The sequence below is a fragment of the Stenella coeruleoalba genome, assembly GCF_951394435.1.
Source record: "Stenella coeruleoalba genome assembly, chromosome: 16".
NCBI classification, from domain to species: Eukaryota; Metazoa; Chordata; class Mammalia; order Artiodactyla; family Delphinidae; genus Stenella; species Stenella coeruleoalba.
In genome coordinates, this window is record NC_137162.1 from 37,767,914 (window position 1) to 37,779,449 (window position 11,536).

Sequence of the window (11,536 nt, forward strand, 5' to 3'; positions counted from 1 at the left end):
ACAAATGAAAACAAACCAGGCAACTACTAACCATAGGAAAAACCAAAAGTTGTATAAGAAACAATCAGGACAAAGAGAGCAATATTTATTTAGTCCAGTGATGCAAATACTTAATACTGATTTAACTAAAAACTGTGATATAGCTATACCAGGAGGATTGAAAAGGGGTAAGAATTGGGGTATATGTGTAATAAATGGCATCTACCAAATAGGAAGTCAATATAATCTTTAAAATTAAATAATAAAGAGATTGAGTATTGACATATTATTTAGACACATGGAGGTAAATACCACATCGGATATTTGCCCCAAATAGTGTGCACAGATTCTCCTTGAGGCTTGTTGCTCATCTTGAGCACCCCTGACACCTCCTCTTAGATCCAACGGGAAGGCTGACCATGTGTGTTCTCATTACCATTCCAAAAGAAGTCTACAGAAGGCTGGAGAGAACGAGGCCAGAGCCTGCCCCAGGGTCAGATTGGGGTGGCAGAATTTATCTCTGTTGTTCGCCTTCCATGCTTCTTTCTCTTGTCACAGGAAGGCAATTTTCCATGCCTAGTTTACTGTTTGGCTTGGTAGCCACTCTTGGTCCACCCACTCATTTGGAACAGTGTTCCATCCTCTTGATGAGAATGTAGGCATTTATACCACTCCTGATCTGGAAAGTCCTTATCTGCCTAGATGTGAAGCCCTAAGTTACTGAGAAGATGGATCAAAGAACAATTCCCAACTTGCTCTTGAATCATATTCTTATTATAGCCACACCTCCCACCCTCACTCATAACCTTGATCATTTTAAATTAAGGGGTGTCAGTAGGGTTTCCAGGATTGACCTTCTTCTCTGTCACTTCAGTCTGGTCCCATTGCACCATATTCTGATATAAATTCTTTGAATTTTGTGGAATGTGGTTGGCACCATTCCCTGGTTTCAAAACAAATTAGTTCGAGGTACTTTAGTTTTGTTTCTTTAATATCTCTTAGCCATTTCTAATTCTGAGAAAAGCTTCAAAATTTTATATGTAAGCTACCATCTTTCCCAGAAATCTGTCGCAAATGGCAAGGTTTCTCGATTCTCCTAAACGTGTTTAACTCATATCTAAATATTCTTGTAAAATGTATTAAAAATAGACCTTTTCAAATTCACAACCTAAAAAGGACTTATGTTTCAATATATACTACATCACATCACTTGGTCCTGTATTGATTCAATTATATGTTGTTAACAAGGATGTTTAAACTTCTAATGCAAACAAAAGGTGGTATATCCACACAATGGAATATTATTCAACCACAGAAAGGAGTGAAGTACACCATGGATGAAACTTGAAAGAAGCCAGCTATAAGAGGCCATATATTGTATGATTTCATTTATATGAAATGTCCAAACTAGACAAATCTATAGGGACATAAAGTAGTATAGTGGTTGCCAGGAGATGTGGGGAAGGGAAATGGGGAGTGACTGCTGATTCATACAGGTGATGAAAATGTTTTGGAAATAAAAAGTGGTGATGTTTGGACAACTTTCTGAATATACCAAAACTACTGTTGTGTACACTTAGAAGTGTGAATTTTATGGTATGTGAATTATATCTCAATAAAAAAAATTCTCTTGCAATTTCCCTGGGGGCTTGAGACCTGTTGAAAAATTTCAAGCCACAGCATGCATAACTGTATACAAAAAACCCCCACAGAACTAAGGAGAAAGTGCCAAGCCCTAAATTGCCTATGGTAGAGTTTTATGTACCAATAATGAAATCAAAATATTATTAAATATTAAAACAAAATGGAGTATATGAAATGTGTACAGCATGCTACCGTTTGTATAAAAAAATGAAAATAGAGGATATATAAGTGTCTTTATATATGCATAAAATACCTTTAGGCAATACATAAAAATTGGCTATAGTGTTTGCCTCCAAAAAGAACTGGCTAAGGAATGTATAACAAGGTGGTGACACTTTTCACTGTATACTTTATACTATATATACTCTACACAGTATATACTTTTTAAACCTTGTGAATGGAATAATCATTCAAAATAAATTAAAATTAAATTATTTTGCTTAATTATGGTTTACTTCATATTTATAAATGCAGTCTTCAACTATAATTGTAGATTTGTCTATTTCTCCTTTCAGTTGTATTAGCTTTTGTTTCATATAGCTGAAGCTCTGTTATTAGACATACACATATTTAAAGCAGTTATGGCTTCTTGATGAGTTGACCCCTTTTACACTAAGAAATGTCCCTCTCTAACCTTAGGGGTAGGTAGGAAAACAGGAAGCAAGGTACTAAAGTCATCAGTGAAGAAAAGCAGGTGACCAGGAAATTGCAACTTGGAAGAGTATTGAATTGTAAAGTCTAATGCCATAAACTTCAGAGGGGATGTGTTTTTTTGTTTTTGTTTTTTAGGACAAGAGAGGTAACGATGACAAGCCAGGACCATGCCTCTCCTACCACCCCATCCCTACCAAATCTTGATCCATCTGAAGTGTAAAGGTAAAATCAGCTTCTACGTGAGAGGGCCACAGGGGAAGCAGTGCCTTTTGAGGGAAGTCAGATATGAGTTATACATTACTAAGGACAGTTAATAGCATGAAATAGAAGAAACCACCCAAGCAAGCTGTTGGTGTAGAGAAAAGGAAGAGGGAGAAGTTCAGAACCCTGGAAAACATTAGCATCAAAATCTCATGCTGAATTTTTAATTATTTTGTATGAAAATAACACATGTACCTAATTTTAAACTTCAAATAATGCTAAAAGGTTTATAATGAAAAGGGACAGATTCCTATCTCTACCTCTCTCTGTGCCCTGACCCTCCAGAGGAAATGTCTCAAATCCATTCTCAACTATTCTTGTTTTCCTTGGTGTTTGCCTCCTTATATTTAACTAAACATTATGCTTCTATCTCTTGATTCATCAATGTTAGGTGTTAGGTATTAACAATTGCCTTCCCATTATGGTGGACAGGGACTTAGCTTCCTCCATAGCATCATTCTCCCCACGCCATCACCCCACCCAAACCAACAGCTTAGCAATTTTTGGTAAAATCATTAAACAGTGTTTACATTTTAATAATGTATAGTAATGCTTCTGAGGAAACTTTGTAACCACACATCCTATTTTGTTCAACCCTTCGTTTTTCCTAGAATCAATAATTAAACCCCCCCCCTTTTTTTTTTCGGTACGCGGGCCTCTCACTGCTGTGGCCTCTCCCGTTGCGGAGCACAGGTTCCGGACGCGCAGGCTCCGGACGCGCAGGCTCAGCGGCCATGGCTCACGGGCCTAGCCGCTCTGCGGCATGCGGGATCTTCCCGGACCGGGGCACGAACCCATGTCCCCTGCATCGGCAGGCGGACTCTCAACCACTGCGCCACCAGGGAAGCCCCCAATTAACCCATTTAAAAAAATATATTTTCTTGGCCGCACCGCACAGCATGTGGGATCTTAGTTCCCTGACCAGGGATCGAACCCTCACCCCTTGCATTGGAAGTGCAGAGTCTCAACCACTGAACCTCCAGGGAAGTCCCTGCTCCATCTTTTCATTTGTTTGATTTTAAATGTACCTCTAACACTTTTTGCACCCGATGCCCCAACATCTCTGTCATTTACCTGTCAGTAACTTTTTGAATACACTCAAACACATCTTTTCCATTTTTTTCCCCTGGAGATCTTTCTCCTTGAAGACTCCATGTTTCTGCTTCTGTGCTGCTGTTTCTCTAGGCGTGCTACACAGCTCTTATTTTTAGGACTTCTCTTTGCTGCTCTCCCTCCCCTTTTCCAGATCCCACGTCTTCCTCTCTCTTGGTTTACTTCTGCATTTGAGTGGAATGTGACCCAGCCTCTCCTTACGTACCTCAAAAGGTAAAGTTAAAAGTAAGATTAAGTTCTTCAAGTTATTATTCTTTTGTTAGAAACTCTGTTAGCTAGAACGGCACTGTCCAAAAGAAATATAATGCAAGCCATATGTGTAATTTTAAGTTCTCCAGTAGCCATATATTTCAAAAAGTACAGAGAAACAGGTGAAATTAATTTAATAATATATTAATTTAGCCCAACATATCTGAAAGTTATTTTAACATGTAATCAATATAAAAATTACAGTAAGTCCCCTAATACAAACAAGTTCCGTTCTGAGAGAACGTTCATTAAGTCCAATTTGTTCGTAAGTCCAACAAAGTTAGCCTAGGTACCCAACTAACACAATCGGCTATATAGTACTGTACTGTAATAGGTTTATAATACTTTTCACACAAATAATACATAAAAAGCAAACACAAAAAATAAAGAAAACATTTTTAATTTTACAGTACATTTTTAATTTTGAAAAGTACAGTAGTACCAGCTACATCACCGCTGCTTTTCTGCTTGCTTCCAGACATCCTGGGCTTGAAATAAAGATACCGTTCTACTGTACTCTCTGCAGTACTATACAGTAAAATACACAAAAGCACAACTGCTTGTAGAGGATGCACGCACACGACAATGTACGCCAGACAAGTGAACTAACATACGCGACTGGACATGCAAACACACGTTTGCATCTTTGAAAGTTCACAACTTGAAGGTTCGTATGTAGGGGACTTACTGTATTGAGGGGATATTTTACATTCTGTTTCTCACACTAAATCTTCAAAATCTGGTGTGTAATTTATACTTCCAGCAAATCTCAATTCAGACTAGTCACATTTCAAGTTCTCAACAGACACATGTGGCTAGGCTATGGTATTGAACAGCACAGAGCTGGAAGTTACTTATTGGGAGGCAAACTTGGCCTTCGAATATTCCATTCATAAATTCTGGTTACACTCCATGAGTACAACTCATCCCTTTCAGAGGCCTTTGCCTCTTTAGTATTACAGATACAGAATATAGATCTAGAATTGAAGTAACTTGCCCAAAGTCATCCACTGAGTGGTGGGAAAGCCAGGATGAGCACTCAGATGTTCTAACTCCCAGGGCTATGCTCTTTCCAAAACACCACACTGCTTTCTCTCACAAGGCAGACTTCAAATATTTTACAACATTTGAAAATACCCTTGGGCTTCTGTTCCCAAGGAAAACTCTTTTAGTTGTCCTCCATATGTGCCTCTCAGACCAGCCCCTTACCTAACAGAGTATTTTGCATATGGCGGGTGCTCTGTAAATGGTTTTTAATCAAATGAGATTTGTGCATTGTACAAGCAGTACCTATACAAATTATTATTCAACTGTCTTTATGTAGTTATTCAAACATTTTCACATGTATACCTTGTAAAGCATTGGGTCAGATGATCATAAAGGAAAAATGAAATTTAAGATGACCTACCTTGTCCTCATGACATCTGGTAATCACTGAATTATTTTCTAATGTTCTTCAATTACCGGCTACAGAATATGGTATAGTCATTTTTCTGGGAATCAGTGTTAAACACACTGGCATTCATTGCCCAGAATATATCCCTCTGGAGAGTTAAGGCAATCTTTTCTCATTTCTGTGTGTCTGAACTCTCTCCGATTTCCCCTAATTTATCATAAGAGTACTGCCAGTGATTCTGAGACCTCATTTCCAAGTTCCTTCATCACTCTGAAAATTAAATTTTTGGGGCCTTTTAGGTAAATGTTCTCTTACTTGCCTCCTCCCAATCAAAGCTCTTACATCAGTGATCCTCAAAGTGTGGCCTGCAGCCCCTGTAGAATATTGAGACCCTCCCTTTCAGGAAAACAACTAACAGCATTTGTTGTCAGTAATAAAATTCAAGCTTTTGAGTAAAAATTAATGTTTTTTAAAACTTACATCTGCCACCGTGAACTTGACAGCTCCCCAATATTTAAAGACTTTTCTGATGAGCCCAGAGTGATCATTGCAAACGTGATTTTTTTCTCACATTGTGTAATGAAATGTGTCAACATTTGGAAGATCTACACAACTCAGTGAACCAATATTTTCCAAATAACCCATGCATGATGTTACAAAATCATGCATGGGTAAAAGATCCATTCAAAGAACAGGATAAATCAATGTGTTTGCATTAAACTGAATATAAAAAGTTCACTGAAGGTTTCCAATTCCACATTGCAACTAACCTTAAAGAAATTACAACTTGATGGGCTGGTAGTACCAAATAAAAATATCTACAATTATCTGAAAAGGCTGTTAACATACTTCTCCCTTTCCTAACTACATATCTATGTGAGTCCGTATTTTCTTCACATACTACAACCAAAAACCATATGATAATGGATTCAATACAGAAGCATGTATGAAAATCCAACTCTTTTCTATTAAGGCACGTAACAAAAAGATGTGAAAAACTGTTTTTTAAAATGCATGCTTATCACTAAATTTTTGTTTTGGAAAGCACAGTCATCTGGATTAAAAATGTTATATATGTTAACATGTAATGAGTTTATTATTGTCATTTTTTTTTTTAAATATATGTTTTACCTCCTAGAGACTCTGTTTGATCTTTTTATTTATTTATTTTTTGCAGTACGTGGGCCCCTCACTGTTGTGGCCTCTCCCGTTGCGGAGCACAGGCTCCGGACGCGCAGGCTCAGCAGCCATGGCTCACGGGCCCAGCCGCTCCGCGGCATGCGGGATCCTCCCGGACCGGGGCACGAACCCGCGTCCCCCGCATCGGCAGGCGGACTCCCAACCACTGCGCCACCAGGGAAGCCCTATTGTCATTTTTTAAATTAATAAATATGTCAGGTAATAATGCTTCAGTTTTATTTATTTTTTTAGCTGTAAAATATCTTTCTTTTTTAAATTGAAGTATATTGACCTACAACACTATGTGAGTTCCAGATCCTGGAATGCTTCACAAATTTTCAGGGGCCATACTAATCTTCTTTGTATCGTTCCAGTTTTAATATACATGCTGCCAAAGCTAGTACTCAGTTTTAGTTTCTAATATGGTAAATATTAATAAGTATAACCCACACAAACAAAAGCTCATTGACATCCTCAATAAATTTTAAGAGTGTGAAAGAATTCTGAGACCAAAAAGCTTGAAAAGTTTCCTTACCCCACTGTTCTACCCATTCCAATTTGAAGACTATGCCCTCTTAAAGAAATTAAAGGTTTCATTAAGTTGTTATAGGAAGTAACATGTATAACACGGTAGTTAATGGCCTAGGATTGGCAATCAGATTGACCGGGATTTAATTCCTGGCCCTACTACTTACTAGTTTTGCTATGTTCAACAAGTTTTTGAACCTTTCTGTACCTCAATTCCTCGTGTATCAGATGGATATAATCATACTTCCTACCTTATGAGAACTAAATGGCAAAACTTGTTATCTAGAATAATCATTGCAATCACAAAAATTTATACTAATGTCTGAGAGTAATATGGTGCTACTATACCAATGGGAGGTATTCTAAAGCCTTGAAATTCTCTTCCTTCATCAGAAGTAGTTTTTTCCAAATGAACTGCAATACTATCAGTTTTTCTCCAAACCAACCTAGAAATTTGTTAAGATTTCCGAGTGGTAGCAGCATTAAACATCAAATATTTTTCTGTTGTAAAATCAAAGAACATGTATTATGCCTACATGATAGGTCGATTTTCTTAGGACATCTCTGTAATAACATCCATATTTGGGAAAAGGCCCAACTGCAAAGGATGAATCAATGAGTTAACATGAGCAGATGAGCAAAGCGATTACCAAGCACTGATTCTGAGGATGAGCTTAGCAGTTATCTGGTGATGACTCTCCCATGTTTCAAAATTGCTTTTACTGCAGGTATACAATGTAATAGACCCAATCAGAAAACTTTTCTTTGTCAATGCCACTTTGGACATTGTAAGTCACAGAGCATTTGAAACATGTTTTTACATATTAAGCCTATATAAAACACTATAAAATTGACATAATTATGGTTGGACCTATGATAATACTAATTCTTCACTCAGTGTTATTGACAAATAGCAGGAACTTCTTCATATATATCTGAGGGTGCCCCATGAATGTACTTGGATTAATAGCTTATTAAGGCACGTGTAGCTAATTACAATCAGATATAGTTTGCTTTTCAAGCACTCATCTACCTTTAAGACTTTAAAGTCATCATTAAAATCTGACATTAATTTATCTTCAAGTTTGCTGACTCCTATCATTTCCATTTCTCTGCTGCTCATCCAGTGGTTTTTATTTTAATATCAGATGGTGTACTTTTTGCTGTAAAATTTCCATGTGATCCTTTTTATAATTTGTTTCTCTGCTGAGAACTTTTATCTTTCCATTCAGTTCAAGTGTGTTTACCTCATGAAGCGTAATTATAATAGCTGCATTTACATCTGATAATTCCAACATCTGGGTAATCTGGAGGCTGGCATCTCTTGATATTTTTTTCTTTAGAAAAAATATTCTTGGTTCTTCCTAGTTATATAATTTTGGATATTAGGTTATACCAACTCTGGATCTTGTTGGAACTTGGGGGAAACATTTTATTTGTTTTTGTTTGTTTGTTTAGTTAAACAGGCAATCAACCGAATTAGGCTCAGATTGCATATTCTGTCTCACCTGTTCAGAGTGGTGGTTCCGATCTCAGTTTCATTTTCAAAGACTTTGCTATGGTGCCTTGGGTCCATCCTGTGCATGCCAGCTCAGGAGTGAGCCCAGGATGTGTGGAATGTCATACACAGAATTAGATTTTCCAACTGTCAGGATTTCTCTCAGCATCTCTTCAAGATTTTCCCGCTTTCCCCAACCCCATGCTCTCTGGCTCAAAGGAGACTCTTTTTCTGGTTCCTCTGGCCAGAAAGCTGGATTTCTCTGAATTTTAGCTAGTCATGTCTCCAGTGCCGTGCAGCTCCACAAGTGGGGCCCACCCTTAAGGCAAAAGCTGTAAGAGAAAAGAGAAAAAAATGGGAAACATCCTCATACAGGTTGCTTTTCCAAGTTTTGACACTCCTTCACAATCTACCTGCCTTTGTTTACTTTTCAGAGTTCTTAGGTACTTGATTTTCACATTTGCTCCAGAGGTTTTTAGTTGTCGTTAGCAAGACAGACAGACTTGAGTGGTTTTGGCCCACCTCAGCTGGAACCAGAAGTTTCCCTGCCTACTTCTCCAAATGTTTATCTTCCACCACTCTCCCTGGTCACTTACTCTACACCAGCCTTTCTCTTCTTAACAGGCTCCTAAATGGCCAAGTTTGCACCTACAGCAAGCCAGGCTACTTGCTCTTCCCTCTACGTAAAATCTGTTTCCCCACTCTAAAATGTAAACTCTATGAACTTTTCTGACTTCTACACTACCATAATTCCAACCGGACACGGAAAGCATGCAACACGTACTTGTCGGATGGCTGGTTGGCCTGTTTAACTGAGAACCAATTACTTTGAACAGTCCGGGTATTCTAGGTCAAGCAAAAATAAAGTAAAAGTTTATTGAATTGATTTAATAATAAACTAGTAAATAAATGAGCTCTCATTCTGAGTCTTGATATGAAAATGCATGCCAACATCTTACCATCTTACCTGTCAAGAAGTTTGCAAGATATAGAGTTTTCTTTTCCTCTTTTATGGCTCAAACAATTAAGTATTTCTCTTTGCAATTCATTTTGCATGACTTACAGCTGGTACTGAGGTTTGCTTTTCTTCTGTCAGTAATAAAGAATATCTGTATGACTTCATTACGCATTAGTTGTTTAAGCTTTGGGTTTTGTTCACTTTGTAAATTTGATTCTGTTTAACAGGTAGCAGGCTGCCCTGTTCATATCCAGTTCTACTTACTAGCTGTCAGACTTGGGAAATTAATGTACTCTGACCTTCAGTTTTTGTGCAGAAAATGAGATACAACTACCTACCTTGAAGGGTGGGTAAAGCCTGTGAAATATCTACCACAGTGTCTGGCACATACTTCAGACTCAAACGAATATTATTTTCCTATCCCTCTACCAGCCCTCCAGTACTGAGTTAGTTTGAGCTCTCCCATGCTTTTCTTCCTGCCTTCCCTTCTTTTCTTACTTCACCTTCCTCTCTCTCTCTGTGCTATTTTATTTTAGTCTCTAGGTACCTGACATCACAGAATTCCCATGAATTTTAAGTACGTGTCTTCAGATTTTCTGAGGTAGAACTGTGTTTAACTTTAGTGATATTTTTGTTTTAACCTTATTGGATTTTTTTTATAGAAACAAAGGCTTAAGTCTTCTCCAAGGACAGCTAAACACATTAAATGACGTCTGCCGAGTCTGGCAAAAGGGACATTTTACCTCACACCTACTATTTTACCAAAGACTAAAACTCATTTTCTCTTTCAAATGTTCATTTAATATACAATACTAATAGTCATAACAAGCCCATGCATTATTCATATGAGTTGTGATGGCTGTACACGGTAAACAAAATATTAGCTATTTAATTACTTAAGGAACGCTTGTGGTTCCCTTGTTGAGGATAACCATGTAAAATGTTTTCCTGCCAAAGATGTCTTCATGGAAATACTGAATAAAACTGAGAAGTTTGCTAATTTTAATATCCATGAAATTTAAATACATTTCTCTTCCTTATAGTAAGGATTAGAAAACTAGGAAATGTCTAATTTCAAAAGCATGATTATAACGGAAAAGGGAAGCATAAACATAGATATAAACATAAGCATAGGTAGTATTGTCATACTTAAAAAATTTTTTACAGATTATATTTTTGGTGAGTTTCACAATATCTACAGGTCATATTTACCTGTAAATATATCAAATAGAAAAACATAACTAACTCAATTTTTCCCAAGTCTCAGCTGTTTCAAGAAGAGTAAACACTGCGGTGAAAATGTGGCTTATTTCCCTGAAAATTAGGTTGACGGCTTATTTATCAATGCTTAAAGAAGCAATTCACAATAATATTGGAATGTATGGATTTTCAAATTCCAGTGAGGTAGGTTCAGGAGATATTCCCAGTAAGCGAAGTTTAACCCTTAGGCCAAGACCAATGGCTACAAGTAATATTTTTTCCTAAACTGACTTGGCAATTCTTCTCACGTTAGGGAAACCCAGTCAGCTACCTTAAATTCTTTCCAAAGCAAAGTAAAATGTATTAAAAAAAAAAAAAAAAAGCCTTGGACTCAGAATAAAAACAAAATGCAAAACTGTCAAGGAAATGTCTTTTAAACCACTTATAATTCTATTTTCTAAAAAGCTAAAGTTAACATTTTCTTTCAAAATTTTATGTCCAATTATACATACCTGCCCTGATAGGAAGAAGAAACTGATCAATAGCAAATACTAGTTAATAATAAATATTCCTGATAAGTAGTTGCAAATTTCTACTGTATCAACTTAATTTAATTACACTATTTTCTCTTGATCACAAAGTTAAACTTCTGGGATCTTGAAATGGGGTAGGAGAAGAGTGGGGGGGGGTGTCCCTCTTTGTGAACAAATATTTCTTTTACTATTTAGATATTTATACATTTCCACAGGTTTTTGCTCAAGTTAAGAATATAAAGAACTAGGCCATAAATTTCACCTTTTGTTTCTTGAGGTAACTCAAAATTTACAACTTGTTTCCCATCAATAAATCGTAAGTGACATTTCCTTTCAGCTTTACA